The sequence below is a fragment of the Felis catus genome, chromosome C2 (genome assembly GCF_018350175.1).
Source record: "Felis catus isolate Fca126 chromosome C2, F.catus_Fca126_mat1.0, whole genome shotgun sequence".
NCBI classification, from domain to species: Eukaryota; Metazoa; Chordata; class Mammalia; order Carnivora; family Felidae; genus Felis; species Felis catus.
In genome coordinates this window covers 149,411,996-149,430,647 of record NC_058376.1, presented here as the reverse complement: position 1 = coordinate 149,430,647, position 18,652 = coordinate 149,411,996, and the positions used below count along the sequence as shown (strand labels likewise).

Sequence of the window (18,652 nt, the reverse complement as noted above, 5' to 3'; positions counted from 1 at the left end):
GGAAGAAGCTGAGAAAACTTTCCAGTTCAATCTTTTGATTTTAAAGATAAAACAACTGAGGCCCCAGAAGAGAGGAGAGGAGAGGAGAGGAGAGGAGAGGAGAGGAGAGGAGAGGAGAGGAGAGGAGAGGAGAGGAGAGGAGAGGAGAGGAGAGGAGAGGAGAGGAGAGGAGGAGCAGGAGAAGGTGTCTTCCTTCTCCACCCCCTCACTCTGTCCTCACACTTCTAAAAATCACATCAGGGCATGCAGAGTCGAGTAGGCAGCTTTACAAACGTTGTTATTGTTTTGCAAACACTGGAGTAATAATATAGACACCGGTCCCTGGCGCTACAGATTCAGTTGACCTTAATTAACACCTCTCCACTAGGTCAACAAGTGGTAGGTGGGCTATTCCTGAGGACATGATGCCTACTGACCCCCCCCCCACCACCAAAAGCACACACTGTCTGGATCCCATTGGGTTTTTCAACCAGTTTTTGTTACACGGGGCTGCCTCTAAAGTGGCGGTGAGAGCCTAGCCATCTCACGGTCTGAGTTGAAATTTTAAACAAGGAGCACCGTTTTCCAAGAAGTTATTCTGAGCAAGGAACAAATCAGACATCAGGGAAACTGCAAACACACACACTGGATGTTTACCAACCAGCAGCACAACGCGGCCCGGATCTCTGTCACTCACCCTGGAATTTGGTGCGCTTGGTATTTTAGGCATGATCACACTTCTGTTCTCAATCTCCATTAACAGAGGGCAATCAGCTTTCCTTTTCTTAGACTCTACTTAGACAGTAACAGTTATATTTGTATAATCACTTTGGAACATTCAATATGCTCATTTTTGGCCGCACAATGATAGAAAATATACGATCCTGGAGAATAAATTGGTTGTGACGGGATAAAAATCATCTGAGGAATTTTTCATCTGTTAGATAATACAAAATGCCAGCAAAGACCCAACATAATAACTAGAACTTGAAGACACTCTAATAAATGCATAAACTGGGTAAAACCATAGAAGTGTTAACGTGGATCATGCTGGACAACCATGGGCAGGGTCAAGGGGTCTTGTGCTGGGAAAAGGTTTGAGAGAAGGGATCAAGAAACACACAGACGCTGAGCAGAGACCAGGGTATATCTTGGAAACACAAGAAGAATAAGGAGATTCCAGAGGAGTAAGGAGACTGACCAACTTGACCAAGAAAGAATGTGACCATATATTGGCTGGTCTCATTTCTGAAACCTAGAAGGGGACTGTGGACTATGGAGAGCTCAAATTAATTTCTTAGGTCAAGCCAGGCTGGGCATCTCCTAAGGACCTTGAGATGTCAGCTGAAACCTGATCCCCCTCTTTAACATCTATTCTGGGACGAATCCCTATGGGAGTCTTGGCTGTCTGCTGGACAATCAAGGCTCTATTCATGCAGTGCCCATCTGCTCACACCCACTGCTTCTGGATCAAAGCAACAGTCCCAACAGTGCCTGGGAAGTGCCTTGAGCTTAGGATGAAGGAGAAGGGAGGAGAGGAAAGGGAAGGACACAGGGTTTTCATATTTTTAATTCTTGTACCCCAATAAACGGGCTTCAGCTTTAAGAAATTACATATCGAGATGGCGTCATTAAGTTTTCTTCATGCAGGTCAGAGAGAAAACCAGTAATCAGAATGAGTGCTAAGAACGAAGAGAGGGACAAAGGTTAGAAGGGAGAGAGATGGGAGAGGATGGGAAGGAAGAAAGGAGGGACGAATGGATTTCCTCAAGACGGAAAAGCGAGCCCAGAAAAGACAAGCTCAGGGTGCAACCCCAAGTCTACAGGTGCTAAAACGAAAAGTCTCTGCATCACAAAGCAGCGGGTCACCTGAATTAGGAACAAAAAGTCAGCCGACACAGTACATGTCCGGCCACTGGGTGCCTCCAAATAAAAGCTGACCAACATTTCATCGGGAGCTGCACAGAGACAACTGCTCAGGTCACTGCCTTTAGCACCGCCTGGCGTCAGCCTGGTGACACATGCCATTCTCACCAGACAGGGAGCAGAGGAGCAACTGATTCTCTTTAATGCCCAGCACTTCAAGCTTTTTCTCAATTCATGCAGCACACGGGCTGGGGTCGTTTTCTTGCTATCACACTCTCACCTGGCCACCCCGCTGTGAGTTTACAGAGAAGTGGTGTCACAGCCCCTTCTGCATGTGAATTCTGATGAGCTGCAAGTGAAAATATGTGTGGCCCCCTCGGCACACTGATTGACACGCGTCCTCCCTTCTGCTGGCGTGCATGACAATGGATGGGCACAGGCAGGTGAATGCTGGTGAGTCTGAGTCAGAGAAGGGGTGCTGGTCTTTAGAAGATGCCCCTGAGCTTCTGTGATGTGCATACACCATCCATAGAAGACTGGAGTTTGTCACCAATCTTAGAATCTCCTCTCTCAGGGCATGAGTAACACAGTAAACAACCAAAACAAACACACAGGTTTACACACACAAAAACCTACAGTGGAAGCTGTTGGGTACAGTCATCATAAAGACGTGACTGCCAGTTGACCCCGGTGACCGAAGGCTCCTCACCCTTGCCCTGTCCTTGGAATGTGGGTTCTGGTCACCTTTCCCGCTCCCAGAGGCCGCTCCAAGGACACAGCCTTGAGATGGCGATGGGCTGCGAACACCTGAGCGGCCAACATGGCCACACCCAGTTAGGGCCTCTTTCTAAACAAACTTCTAAGGTTTGGCAGGTGGCTGCACAGATCCACTGTCTTGCTGCTGCCCGCCCAGGACAAGCCTCGTCCGTCCGTGGGTTCCCTCTGCTTACTGAACTGCCACCTACCGAGCTGGAGTGGCCGGCCTCCTCCTTCACCTCTCCCTGCCCTTCCAGTACCAGGGTCAGTTTCAGATTTCACCCAGGAAGCTCCCTAGAGAGTTGTGAACCAAATTCAGGAGAAATAACCAACAGAACTTCAACCATGTCATCATGCTCTGAAGTGCCACAGAACGTAGGCTCCACCAGAACGACTCCAACAGCAACGACTCTGAGCATACAAGTCACTGTCACCAGATCCACCAAGGGCAGGGGAAGAGGCCAAAACCTCAGACAGCTAGAAACGTCCTTTCAATCCATACAGAGGACAGGGAGCCCTTCCCCTCTTGTCCAGGGGGATGGAGCACCCGGCTCATCATTTCGCGTCAGCTGCCCCATGCAGGTGCAAATGCCGGGAGCCCCACTGGAAGCAAGCAGAAGGGACAGCCCTGCCCCTGACACGTGCACAAGGGGGCAACCTTGTGACCTGCTGGAGGTTCAGGCCCACCTCCAAGGTCCCCTTCTGCTCCAACATCCTTTCATGCTAAACCCAAGGCTGTATCTTCCAGCAATGGGGAGAATAAAATGGAATAAGCATTGCTAAGAGAGTTATTTAAAATGAAGCCAGGAGGACATCGAGAAAGTGGGGCTCATACACATCTTCTTTCTCAAACTCTCAGATTTTTTTTTTTTTTAGTTGAACTCAGATTAAAAGTCAGGGCATCTACTTATGTTATAATGCACATAGGTGGGTTTTCTGTATAACATCAGCCCAGCTACCAATCACATACAGATTAACATAACTGTAGATATACCAGCACCAATGCATCTTTTCTTCAAAACAACTTATGGAAATCTTCTCTTTCCTTTTAAAACCTCCAACCTCCTCTGTCTCCCCAGAGCACGTTTTCTATTTCAAAGCTGTATCTCCCGGATTGCAATCTCTAAGACTCCAAATGTAAGTGCACAGTTTATTTCATAGCTTGAAGTTTTGTCTTTGTTTGACACTTCTCAAATGTTTATTTGAAAGCAAGGTAAATAATATCAAATTATGTCGAGTATCAAATGTCTATGCTTTACTGGAGTCAAACAAGACAGTTCTGCACAGTCTCAAATATTTACTTGTGGATTATAGCAAAGATCACTCCAATATAAGTTTTAGCACAAGACAGGCATCCCTCATCCATGCCTTACCAATGTGCATCTAACCAATAGGTTGTGGGGTGAAACAATGTCCTCAGCCCCCTAAAAGAATCCTAAATACTAGAAGCCACCCCAGTTACCAGAAGTCCAACGTCATCACATAAATATTGGAAGAGGGGGGAGAAGAGGTATCATTACAATTTTTTAATTTTTTTTTTAATTTATATCCACATTAGTTAGCATATAGTGCAACAATGATTTCAGGAGATTCCTTAGTGCCCCTTACCCATTTAGCCCATTCCCCCTTCCCATAACCCCTCCAGTAACCCTCTGTTTGTTCTCCGTATTTATGAGTCTCTTCTGTTTTGTCCCCCTCCCTGTTTTTATATTATTTTTGCTTCCCTTCCCTTATGTTCATCTGTTTTGTTTCTTAAAGTCCTCATGTGAGTGAAGTCATATGATGTCTGTCTTTCTCTAATTTCACCGAGCACAATACTCTCTAGTTCCATCCACGTAGTTGCAAATGACAAGATTTCATCCTTTTCGATTGCCAAGTAATACTCCATTGTATGTATATACCACACCTTCTTTGTCCATTCATCCATCGATGGACATTTGGGCTCTTTCCATGCTTTGGCTATTGTGGATAGTGCTGCTATCAACATGGGGGTGCATACAGTCTTTTTAATTACAGGTTTAACAACATAGAAAACAGAACTGACTTGGACAGAATGAATGCAAGCTCCCATATTTAAAAATAAAAAGAGGTTTTAATGTGAATTTGTATAAATTTGAAAATACACACAAACACCCACATACACAAACACATCGGAAATCTTTACAAATACGGGAACAGTTTGTTGATTATTCGTTATTTGGGGTGGTCTTCCCCGTTGATGTCCTCCTGCGTTACAGAAAACAGCCTACCCTATTTTGGAGGTACCACCCGAATCCTCTCCCCTGCACTCATTTGAACGCCATCCCTTCACCGAGCTGCCCCGAACACCAGTCGCGCCAGGCCCGCCCTAGACGCCGATGCCACATCGCGCTCCAGCAGGCACCTGCCGTCACGGGGCTTCCCACCCACTTCCCACACAGCGGGCGCGCGGGGAGACAGACGGGGCCCAGGGGAGTACGGCCCGCCGATCAAGTCAAGCCGTGCTCCCGCACACCAGGGAGCGGGGCGCTGCTGAGCTGGCGAGACCAGGGAAGATTGTAGGCAGCGCAGGGGAATGGGGCCAGCCAGGGAGAACCAGCAGCCTTGAAAAGGGTCTAGGACCCGAGGAAGGACGCAAACCCAGGGACCCGGGAACCCGAGGTTAAGAGAAATGGGACATTACAAAGGCACGCTGAGGCTGACTACTCTGAATACGTGGATGACACCTGCAGAATGCATACTAAATCTCGGCTAATGGTAAGTGACTAGGTTAGTCATTTCTCTTGGATTCACTGCAGTTAAACACAAACTAGATATACTCCAACTTAAAAAACAACAACAACAACAGCAACTAGAAATACGCCGTGGCTGTTCCAGACATACATCGGTTACAGGGCCACGGCACGGACTGGGCTGGGCGACTGGACATCACCCTCCTGGTTAGCTCCACAGGGCCCGCGGCCCGCTGGCTTCTCTGAACTCCTCACCTCACCTGGGACCCGTCTTCATGACCTCACCTTAGCAACTTGCTGGTACTCAGGCCCGTGGCACGGACCTCACGCTGAACCCGAAGTAACCGGAGTCTACCTCTGGCTGGAAAGGCCAGCACCCTCTCCTTCGTGACATCACGCAGAGGGCACAATGTTTTCTAGAGATGTGTCAGATGTATGGATTCTTACCTACCCCTACCTAGGAAGTTCTACCACCTGTGAAGAGCTCATACCGTTACTGATTCTGTTACCATCTACAGCTAGGATTTAGCTGTGGAAGAGCCCGAGGCTCAATCGTTTCCCCCTTGTCGGGGCATCTGCTGGTTCCAGATGAGGCAACGTGAAGATACTCGAAGCCAAAGGATAACCAGAGCAGTTCTCAAAACTCCTCAGAACCTCTGCACTTGAGGGACATTCATCAGCGAGTCGCAGTTTTGTTTTCAACTCCAGAATCAAACTTCTTTTGCATGAAAGCTCTTAGATAATGACACTTAGGACTTTTAAGAGATCAGGTTAGGAAGAGAATACAAGAGACTCTGGATGTGAGACGCCGATGTCAAACAGCAAAAACGAAAGAACGGCATATCATTAGCTGTTTTTGTTTTTTAATGGAACTCACAGGCCGCCATGTGCTCCCCACGAACGCCTCAGAGCCTCCATGTGGCTGGAAACCTAAATGAAGTCTCGGAGAAGATAATGGAGCTTTAATGATGGAAATAGTAAGAAAATTAAATCTAATCATGTTCCATTAAGCATGCTCTTAGCTCCCATTTTTACTAAATTATTTTAGTATGATTTTGCCTCTGTCTATTGAAATAACCTTTTATGGCCATTTGATTTGCAAGCACAAATAAGTCTCATTTATTTTCCACTATGAAACCCTGTGGGGTTTATAAGAAGAAATGGATCATCTAAAATCTTACCCCCTGGGGGCACCTGGGTGGCTCAGTCGGTTGGGCGTCCGACTTCGGCTCGGGTGATGGGCTCGCGGTCCATGAGTTCAAGCCCCGCATCGGGATCAGTGCTGACAGCTCAGAGCCTGAAGCCTGTTTCAGATTCTGTGTCTCCCTCTCTCTCTCTCTCTGCCCCTCCCCCACTCACACTCTGTCTGTAAGAAATGAATAAAACCTTAAAAAAAATTTTTTTTTTAAATCTTACCCCCTCCACATTCAGGAAGTGACCAGGGAGATGAGTACTTTGAGATTTTATATATATATCTGTGAGGAGAGCATTACACTAGGATTAGGATCTCATTCAGCAATAACGTATCACCTGCTAGAGAGACCATCTTCAACCAGCCACAGCTTCCATACCAGCCTTGAAGGGGAGCCACAATCGTCCCCACTTCCTGTGCTGGTGGTCACCTCACCTCCTCTGACCTTAGTCCTCATGCTCGTCCTCCTCCCCCTCCCACTCTTTGATGGACTTTTATCATGTTTTGAGTGCTTTGTTACTACTGGCCAGAACCACTGGAGCGTTTGCTTCCAGGAGATGCTCCTACATGGCCACTTAGGTATGAGTTCTAGAATACACAGCAGCGAGTTGTAAGCAATCATGCAGTCAGCCCAGGGGCACACAGACATGGAACACAGCGAAGGACGGCGGGGGTGGCTGTTCACTCTGGGCTCTGCAGAGAACAGAATCACCTGTCAGAATACTGCAGGTGTGGTTTTAAATATCCTTTCCAAAGCACGTTTACGTCCAACATGTGTAATGATGAAAAAGCTAAGTATAACTGGAATCATAACTTGCTAAATAGAGGGGTCTCTGGTTCAAATCTTGATCACGTCTGTCAAGAATTAGAGGATTTAGGGGATGCCTGGGTGGCTCCATCAGTTAAGTATCTGACTTCAGCTCAGGTCATGATCTCGTGGTTCGTGAGGTTGAGCCCCACGTCGGGATCTGGGCTGACAGCTCAGGGCCTGGAGCCTGTTTCGGATTCTGTGTCCCCCACTCTCTCTGCCCCTCCCCTGCTCACTGTGTCTCTCTTTGTCTCTCAAAAATAAATAAATGCTAAAAAATAACAAAAAAAGAATTAGAGGATTTAGGAGGAAAAATTCACATTCAGCAGGAATGATAACTATGGGAAAAGAGGCTGCAAAAACGCCACCCAAGGACCAGACAGGAGTCCAAACCCATTGTTTATTCTAATTCTATTTTAAGGACTGAAAAGAAGATCAAAAAACATAGCAAAGAACAAATTTATTAAACAAATTTCAACTACAGACCATAAAGTTAAATAAGGATGTAATAATTATTGACATCTGCACCCAGTTTTAGAAGAATTCCCAAACCAGGAGAAGGAGAAATACACAGAAACGCACTAATAATGGGGCACTATATTCACTTCCCTCAATCTAAGACAGATTAAGGAAAAAATTAGTAAGGTATATCTTTTACATATATGATATACCTTATAGATACAGAGCTTACAGATATATCCCAAATTCTGAACCCTACAGAGAATAAGAGAACAGTTTTCAAATGTTGAGAGAATTCAAGAAATGTACCACAGCATATACAAAGAAACATCAATAAATCTCCCCCAAATAGAAATTTATTCATTGGACTAATACTATAAATATGAAAAACCAAACAAGTTTTTATTAAGTGCTATTTTAAAATTCTTGAGGGAAATACAAATCAAAATTGAAAATGTTTACAAAAATAAAGATAATGAAAACGTTATATATTAGAAAGCAGGAGACACTGCTAAAGCAGTTCATAAAATAAAAACATATAGCATTAAACACCACAATAAAAATGCTAAAATACAGGAAGTATTCAATTTTTAAAAGCTACAAAAAGATGAAGCTAGTGAAAGCAAGCAACAGGATGAAATTTAAAAAGCTAAAAGAAGAATTTAATCAATTAGAAGATATTTGCCTCTACTAAGATGTATTAAGTCACAAAGGCCAATACTGCCTTATAATAACCAGAAAACTCCAGACAAATTATAAAATCATATTTGTAGAGACATCAGAGAGCTGTGGAAGCACCAAGAAGGAGGTAAACTAAAATTCTAGAAAGTAGAGAAATTTTCCAAGGTCAACTGATAATTCCATTTCTTCCTCCAGGGTCATCTGGATGACCTCAGTACATACAGGAGGCTCCAATGTGAGAAACTCTCAAAGGTTTTAACACTCGGATGGGGCTGGAAGGATGAACAGGAAATTTAAGAGGCCTCATACCAAAGCAGCATCCCTCAAACATTTGATGGGTGCTACAGGAGGTTGATAAGATGAACAGAAAATCTGTAAAAGGTGGAGTAGAATCTCCCACAGTTGGTAGTACCTAAGAAATAATAACCATTCAGTCACCGTATGTCTTTTGATTGCAGCATTTAGTCCATTTACATTTAAAGTAATTATTGATAGGTATGACCTTACTTCCATTTTGCTCCTTGTTTCGTAGTACCGGTTTTCGTAGTAGCGGTTTTCGCAGTACCGCTCTGTTCCTTTCTTCTTCTCTTGCTCTCTTCCCTTATGGTTTGATGACTTTCTTGAGTATTATGCTTAGATTCTTTCATCTTTTTGGTATGGATACCACTAGGCTCAGATATAACATCTTGTGCATATAGCAGTCTATGTTAAGTTGATGGGTGCTTAAGTTGAAACCTATTCTAAAAGCACTAAATTTTTACACTCACTCCCTATTTTTTTAAGTTTATTTATTTTGAGAAAGTTCGTGGGAGGGTCAGGGAGGGAGGGATAGAGAATCCCAAGCAGGTTCCTTGCTGTCAGTGCAGAGCAGATGTGGGGCTCAATCTCACGAACTGTGAGATCATGACCTGAGCCAAAATCAAGAGTCTGGACGTTCAACCTACTGAGCCACCCAGGCACCCCTCTCCCACTCCCCATGTTACGTACACGGTGTGATAATTTACATCCTTTTATTTTGTGAATCCCCTGACTGATTTTTGTAAACATAACTGATTTTACTGCTTTTGTGCTTTAACCTCCATAGTGGTTAATCTATGCAATTTTATAGATGCACAATAATTAATCTACAACTTTTATTATATGTTTGCATTTATCTGTGAAATTCTTCTCTTTCATAATCTTTTTTTTTACTCCTAATTAGAGAATTTCTTTCCACTCAAAGAATTCCCTTTAATGTTTCTCGTAAGTTTGGTTTAGTGGTGATGAACTCCTTTGTTTGTCTAGGAAACTCTTTCTCTCTCCTTCTAGTGTGTACCTTGCTGGGTAGGTATTCTCGCTTGTAGGTTTTTACTTTCAGTACTTTGAATATGGCATGCCACCTCCTCTGGCCTGCAAAGTTCCCACTGAAAAATCAGCTAACATACTTAAGGGGTTTCCCTTGTATGTAATGGTTTTCTTCTCTCTTCCTGCTTTTAGAATGTCTTCATCGCTACTTTTTGCCTTTTAATTATTATGTGACTTTGTGTGGACCTCCTTGAGTTGATTTTGTTGGCGGTGGAGGGGGGGTGGATCTCTGTGTCTCCTGGATCTGATGTCTGTTTCCTTACCCAGATGAAGGAAATTTTTAGCTAATATTTCTTCAAATAAATTTTCTGCCCCTATCTGTCTCTTTTCAATGAGATCCCTGCAATGCAAGTGTTATTATGCATGATGATATCACAAAGTTCCCTTAATCTATTCTCATTTGTTGTTATTCTTTTTTCTTTTTGCTGTTCAGTTTGGTTGCTTTCCATTACTCTGTCTTCCAGCTCACTGCTGTATTCTTCTGTATCCTCTATTCCACTACTGATTCTCTCTAGTGTATCTCTTTTATTTTGGTCACCGAGTTCTTCATCTCCAACTGGTTCTTTTTTATATTTTCTATCTCTTTGTTGAAGGTCTCAATGAGATCCTCCACTGTTTTCTCAAGTCCAGTAAGTATCTTTGGAACTATGACTTGGAATTCTCTATTAGGCATATTGCTTATTCCATTTCAGGCTTTTGCTGCGGTTTTGTTCTCTTCTTTCATTTGGAACATACTCCTCTGCCCCCTCCTTTAGTCTAACTCTCCATGTTTGCTATTGTTATTAGGAAGGTCAGCTCTGCCTCCTCATCTTGAAAGTAGTGGCCTTATGAAGAAGCGGCCCTGTGGTGCTCTGTCACAGAATGCCCTCTGCTCACCAGAATCGGGTATTCTAGGGATGTCTCCTTAGAGAGACTGCATGCACCTTACTTCCGTGGCTGAGCTGTGTTTGTCTTCAGTCCAGTCAGCTGTAATGACCCACTCTGCCTGCTTTGGGTGCACTGGGCAGGGTTTGGTCCCGGTGCTATTAAGGGACCTGTCTGGAACCTTGGGGCCCAGACTTGCAGTTGGGTGGGAAAGGCACTCAGAACAGACACCCTCAGTCCATCTGCTGGGGCTGCAGGTGCACAGAGTTGCAGGGTGCGCTCCCTGCACTGTACCGAAAGGCTTTAATTCATCTACAACAAAGGAGGCAATGTGTACAATGAGGAAAACACGTACCTCCAACAAATGGTGTTGGCAGAACTAGACAGCTACATGCAAAAGAATGAAACTGGACCACTGTCTTACAGCACACACAAAAATAAACTCAAGACTAAGACTTAAATGTGAGACATGACCATAAAACTCCTAGAAGGAAACATAGCCAGTAATTGCTTTAGCAATTGCTTAGCAACATTTTTCTAGATGTGTCTTCTGAGGCAAGGGAAACAAAAGTGAAAATAAGGTATTAAAAATGCACCAAATAAAAAGTTTTACATAGCAAGGGAAACCATCAAAAAAAAAATATATCAAAGAAGGTAACCTACTGAATGGGAGAAGCTACTTGTGATGATATATCCAATGAGTGGTTAATATCCAAACCATTAAAAAAAAACATCAAAAATTTTTCATTTTAAAAAATGGGCAGAAGACCTGAACAGACATTTTTCCAAAGAGGACATACACATGGAGGGCAGACAAACGAAAAGATGCTCAACATCACTCATCATCAGGGAAATGCACATCAAAATCACGATAAGCTACTGCCTCACATATGTCAGAATGGCTAAAATCAAAAAGACAAGAAATAGCAAGTGTTGAGAAGGACGTAGAGAAAAAGGAAGCCTCATGCACTGGTGGCAGGAATGCAAATTGGTGCAGCCATTATAGAAAACAGTATGAAGGTTCCTCAAAAAATTAAAAATTGAATTACCATATGATCCACTAATTCCAGTACTGGGAATTTACCCAGAGGAAACAAACAAACAATCCAAAAGATATGTGCACCCCTATGTTTACTGCAGCATTATTTACAATAGCCAAGCTATGAAAGCAACCCAAATATCTATCTATAGATGAGTAAATAAAGAAAATATGGTACATTCCACACAGTGGAATATGGTAATTCCACACAGTGAAATTATATGGTATTTCTCTTTCTCTGACTTATTTCATTTAGTATAATACTCTCTGGCTCCATCCACATTATTGAAAATGGCAAGATTTCATTCTTTTTTATGGCTGAGTAATATTCCATTGTGTGTGTGTGTGTGTGTGTGTGTGTGTGTGTGTGTGTGTGTGTGTACACACACCACTTCTTTATCCATTCATTAGTTGGTGGACACTTGGGCTGTTTCCACACTTTGGCTACTGTAGATAACGCTGCTATAAATATCAGGATACTTGTATGTCTTTGAATTAGTACTCTTTTGTACTCTTTGAGAAAATACCTAGTAAATCAACTGCTGGATTACAGGGTAGGTTGTTTTTTTTTTTTTGTTTTTTTTTGTTTTTTTTTTGCTTTATAAGGAATCTCCATACTGTTTTCCAGAGTGGCTGCACCAGTTTGCATTCCCACCAATAGTGTGAGAGGGTTCCCCTTTCTCCACATCCTCGTGAACACCTGTAATTTCTTGTGTTGTTTATTTTAGCCATTCTGACAGGTATGAGGTGATATCTCATTGTAGTTTGGGTTTTTACGTGTAACTTAAGCAACAAAATAAATGAGCAAGGGGGGAATAAAAGGAAATAGAGAGGCCAACCAAAAAACAGACTCTTAACTACGGAGAACAAAATGATGGTTCCCAGAGGGGAGGGCGGTGAGGGGATGGGTGAGAAAGATGGTTGGATTAAGGAGGCACTTCCTGTGATGAGCACCAGGTACTGTATGGAAGTGTTGAATCACTGCATTGTACACTTTAACCTAATATTCCACAGTATGTTAACTACCTGGAATTTAAATACCAACTTAAGAATGGGCAGTATTTCTGAAAATGGGTATGAAGACAGAGATAAAACAGAAGACCAAGTCAATATCTATTTAAAGGATATTTAGAGCCAATCCCCTCCCTGACTCGGCTCAGTGGATGGCAACCATGTCTATACATTCCCAAGCAGAAATCTGGGGTTTTGTTCTCTGGAAAGGTCTCTGAACTGCAGGATTCCAGGCACAGGCCCTAACGTGAACCCTAATAGCCCCAGCCCTAACCCCTACCCCTAACCGCTGGAGAGGTCTCTGAACTACAGGTGCCAGGCACAAACTTTTACCCTAACCCTACCTCTAGATCTGAGAAAATGGGTTCCTGAACACACAATAAGAAAAGCTGAGAAGCAGCCTAGTTATTCTGGAGAAGACCCAAACATTTAAGAATTGGTAATACTTCTGAAAATGGGTGTGAGGGTAGAGATTAAAAACAGAAGGAATAACTGAATATTTAGAGTATTTAGAGCCCCAAGCCCCTCCTTGTGTCAGCTCAGTAGATGACTGCCACTCTATTCTCCCCCCAGCAGATGTCTGAGGTTTTATTCTTTAGAGAGCTCTCTGAACTGCAGGATACCAGGCACATACCTTTACCCTGGCCCTAACCCTACATCTTAAAAAAAAAAAAAAAAAAAAAAAAAAAAGATGTGGTATACATATACAATGGAGTATTACTCAGCCATGGCAGGGAGGGGGAAGAAATCTTGCTATTTGCAAAAACATGGATGGAGCCAGTTTTATGGTAAGCAAAGTAAGTCAGAGAAAGACAAATACCATATGATTTCACTCATATGTGGAATTTAAGAAACGCAACAAAGGAGCAAAGGGGGAAAAAAAGAGAGGAGCAAACCAAGAAACAGACTCTTAACTATAGAGAACACACTGATGGTTGCCAGAGGGGAAGGGGGTAGGCAGATGGGTGAAATAGGTGATGGGGATTAAGGAGGGCACTTGTCATGATGAGCACTGGGCTGTCTGTAAGTGCTCTTTGTTTTTTAATGTTTGTTTATTTTTGAGAGAGAAAGAGAGACAGAGCATGAGTGGGGGAGGGACACACAGAATCCAAAGCAGGCTCCAGGCTCCAAGCTGTCAGCACAGAGCCCGATGTGGGGCTCCAACTCATGAACCTCGAGATCATGACCTGAGCCAAAGTGACGCTTTACCAACTGAGTACCCAAGCACCCTGTATGTAAGTGTTGATTCACTATATTGTACAACTGAAACTAATATTACACTGTTAACTGCAATTTAAATAAAAACTTTTTAAAAAAAGCACATTTATCTTGCTAAGCAACTGAGTAATGTGTAAAATTTTTGAATCAGGTATATTGCATACCTGAAGCTAATATAACGCTGTATATTAATTACATTTCAATTTAAAAGTACATTTGAAGAAAGAAAAGAAAAGAAAAGAAAAGAAAAGAAAAGAAAAGAAAAGAAAAGAAAAGAAAAGAGGAAAGAAAAAAGGAAACAGAAAGAAACAAACCAACTATGACTAGTCAGGAAAAGGACTCCATCCAAGCATTCACATGGTCTCTCCCTTAAGGTATTTGTCAGATTCTGAAAGTAGATGAGCATTAAGTTTGAGAACGAGGCTGGGACATCCTGAAAGGTAGAGTTGATTCTCCCGGTCTTGCAGGACTGAGGGGACCGACAACTACCACATGTTAATCAAAAGTCCAGGAAAGCCAAGCCCAAAGAACTGGACTGTACCAGAACTAGAGCCAAATCTTAACAGCCCTGACCCAGCTTACTCTCTAATTGGACTAAGTGGATCAGACTCTACCCCTAAACGTCTAAGAGAAAAGAGGTGGGGCCTCTCTCTGATAGAAGATATAATATCATCAGTAATCTCTATAGTGTTTATCTAAGATAGTATACAACAAAAAATTGCTGGACATACAGAGGCGCCTGGGAGGCTCAGTGGGTTGAGCGTCCGACTCTTGATTTTTGGCTCAGGTCACAATCCCAGGGTGGTGGGAAGGGCTCTGTGCTAAGCAGAGGGCTCGGTGCTGAGCATACAGCCAAGCTTTAGATTTTCTCTCTTCCTCTGCCCCTCTCCCCTACTTGTGCGTGTGCTTTAAAAAAAAAAAAAAAAAAAAAAAAGCTAGACATGCAAACAGGCAAGAAAATTTGACCAATATTAAGAGGGAAAAAAATGCCGGAGTTACCACAGAATAATACCATAATAATTTCAAAATAATTATGAATAATGAAGAAAACAGTGGCAAAACAGATGGAATAAAGGGAGAGTCACAGAAAGCTGTAATCTGCTTAAAAAATCAAACGGACATCCTGGAATTGAACAATTAAAAATATCTATATTAACAATATCATGGATGGGCTTGAAACGTAATTTATATACAACTAAATCCATGCTTTGTCTTCTAGAAGATAGGTTAAAAAATAACTAAACACTCCCTCTCTCTCAAAAATAAACATTAAAAAAAATTTTTTTAAAAAGGACAAAACATTACCCAACAGTATTCTTTCTATCCCCCTGCTCATCCTCGTTTTCAATTACTAGCATTTGATAAATGGATGCTTCCGTCCCCATCAGAAGTGAGTTCATTATAGTCAAAGGATCATCCAAGCCAGTGAGTATGGTTAGTGATCATTAAGAACTCTTATGACAATGGGTTTGCCTTAATTTTCAAGTACATGACGTAAGTGATGTATACATTCTCTTAAATTTAAACATATTTCATTTAGCTAAAATGATCAAAACTAGGGATTAGAGAACAAAAATCTAATGAATTGATTTCCTGTTTCAGATCTGTCAATCTCTCACCTGTAGTAACACGGTTCTGGGGGATAAAACAGACAATTGCATTAAATTTAGCTTTATTTTCTCCAGATTATCATAACCAATGTCATTACTGCAAGATATTTTAGTTGAATAAACAAATATGTCAGGGAGGGAGGGAGGGAGGGAGGGGAATGGGTTTGTACTGTTGGGCTTTTTCCGAGTAGTCCCTAATCACCTTGGCTCCAAGGAGGAAAGTTCTGTGAAAATAAACCCTCTGAAAGTCCTTGTAGAGAGGCCAAGGGTCTTGGCACCTCTCTTGACCCATCCCAATAGTGATGGTAACAGCAAGGGAGGAGGAAAGGTTAACACTGGGAAGTCAGCATCTTCCTCTCCCCCAACAGAAACCGGCCCAGGTAAGGGCAGGGATTTCAAAGCCTCATCTCACTTGAGTAAAATCATTAGTGCTTGCTAAGCACACAAGTCTGACAGAGAGAATACAAATGAAAATCAGGGGGAAAAAAATGTGGAAACCGACACATTATCCTCCTAAGTTTATAACATACATTTACTAAGCATCTACTCTGTCCCCAGCATTGTGCTCCCGTCCACTCCACAGTCTCACATACCCAATGAGGACTTGACCTACAGTGGCCTGCAGAGCTGTGTCATCACACTGGGAAAAATTCCTCGTAACAACCAAGTCTATACATTATTCCTCACAATAAATCAAGTAATTTATGGAAACGAAACAAACCTTAATAGAGAAGACCAAGGTCTTCACTTTTCTAGAAGTAGGGTTCTGGTCAAAATGTGCAGAAGTACTAAAACATCTAAAGAAGAAGAATGAGGAAAAGCTGAAATTAAAAACATTATTTAGAAGTGTGGGTGGAAATTTCACCAGAATAGACGTTAAATCAACCAAGCAGGCAAGGAAGCTAGCTTGAGAAGAGACCTAAACATGTATATGCTTTCGCATCATTTTTAAAAAATGTTTTAATGTTTGTTTATTTTTGAGAGAGTCAGAGAGAAAGTGAGCTAGGGAGGGGCGAGAGGGAGAGGGAGACACAGAATCCGAAGCAGTCCCCTGGCTCTGAGCTGTCAGCACAGAGCCTGATGTGGGGGCTTGAACTCACGAACCGAGAGATCATGACCTGAGCCGAAGTCGGATGCTCACCGACTGAGCCACCCACGCGCCCCGACTTCACATCATTTTAAAAGTGCTTTTTCCAAACAGTGGGAACGGATGAGCCCTTTACAGAACTGTGCAGAGTGGAGTATTTAACAAGAGTAAAGGTAGTAGACCACAGTGGTTAACAGTATAGACTCTGGGTCAAGATACTACCAACTCTTACCAGCCTTGACCTTGGCAAGTTACTAACCTCCCCATGCCTCTGCACGCTTCATCTGTAAAATGGGAAAGGAGGGGAGAAGGAAAACTACCTCATAAGGTTGCCATGAAGATCACAAGTTAGCACCGAGAACAGCGACTGGTATATACTAAACACCCTATGTGTATTTTAAATAAATTAAATATTAGGGAAAACCAAATCTAGATATTTACTTCAAAGCACAATCCACAGCAAATTTTAAGTAGATTTGAAAGTTCAGTGTTAAAAAATAAAACCACAACCATAAGAAAAAGAGGTACTTTTCAAATGAGGAGTAGGAAGAGCATTTTATACACTAACATCAGGGGCACCTGGGTGGCTCCGCCGGTTAAGCGCCCCACTTCGCCTCAGGTCATGATCTCACAGTTCGTGAGGTCGAGCCCCGAGTCGGGCTCTGGGCTGACAGCCCAGAGCCTGGAGCCTGTCTCCCTCTCTCTCTGCCCCTCCCCTACTCACACCCTGTCTCTCTCTCTCATAAAAATAAATAAACATTTAAAAAAATTAAAAAGAAGACTAACATCAAAGACCAAATATTAAAGAATGCATATAGGACTTAAAAATTAATTAAAATGTCTAAAATCAACATAAATGTAGCAAAAAATCAAATGACAAACTAAGAAAATATTGCTGGGGTGCCTGGATGGCTCAGTCGGTTAAGCGTCCGACGTTGGCTCAAGTCATGATCTCACAGTTCATGGGTTCAAGCCCCGCATCGAACTCTGTGCTGACAGCTCAGAGCCTCGAGTCTGCTTCAGATGCTCTGTCCCCCTCTCTCTGTGCCCCTTCCCGACTCACGCTCTGCCTCTCTCTCTCAAAAATAAATGTTAAAGAAAAAACCAAAATATTGGAATCATATACGGTAAGTTTGATATGTAAAGAGTTCTATAAGTCAGTGAGAAAATGACAAACGTGCACAAAATAATGGCCATAAATAGGCAATTGACAGAAGAGTAAATAAAATTTCCAGGAAACGTCTTCACAGAAAACTTTATTGGTATTCAGAGAATTGCAAATGGCAATGATGAGAAGATCCGCCTATAAAATATGGACGTACACAGCAAAGATTTATATATGCATGTGGGGGCATTTATTATGACTATTGGCATGAATCTAGAAAACAGGCGATTTTCTAAATTGTTCTAAGGAATATAAATTGATATACCTCTTTTGAAAATTCTACCTTCAGAAATTTCTCCTGAAGATTAAGAATATGCATAAAGATGGAAATATGTGAATGTTTTTAATCAATAGCCGCCTACAAAAATAAAATTCACTCATTCCAAGAATATGGGTATTTATTTTATGCTATATTGAGATAAGGTCTGTGAATCTAGTAGTTATACAGGTATAGTTCATGTCCTTACAAAGTTTACCAATTAGTGGAAATGAGAACAAAACCAACAAGCTAAATGTCCTACGGTTGCTTAAAAGCAATGAAACAGAATCACGTTTATGAGAAAGGAAAGGATATGTGTGATAAATGCAAATTAGAAAACAGTATTAATACTTCTACACAGGAACATATGCAAGGTTGGAAGGCAATATACCCAAGCGTTAACGGGATTATGCCTAGGTAGTTGGGGAGAGCTGGTTTTTATTTCCTTCTTTCACATTTTAGCATCTAACATTTTGTTCTATAATGACAACTTTGAAACCAGAAAAATCTATGTATCTGAGAAGTAAATGCCTCAACGCGGGTTCATTCTTTCATTCCTTCAGTAAGTATTTAACACTACTGATGTGCCCCTCACCGTTCCAG

The 18,652-nt window shown here is 42.3% G+C and overlaps 1 protein-coding gene across 18 annotated transcripts in view; it reads right to left on the bottom strand.

Moving 5' to 3' along the window:
• The window catches only part of ULK4 (unc-51 like kinase 4), a 577,159-nt gene that overhangs the window by 253,478 nt on the left and 305,029 nt on the right, over nucleotides 1-18,652 (bottom strand). The window lies entirely within an intron of this gene.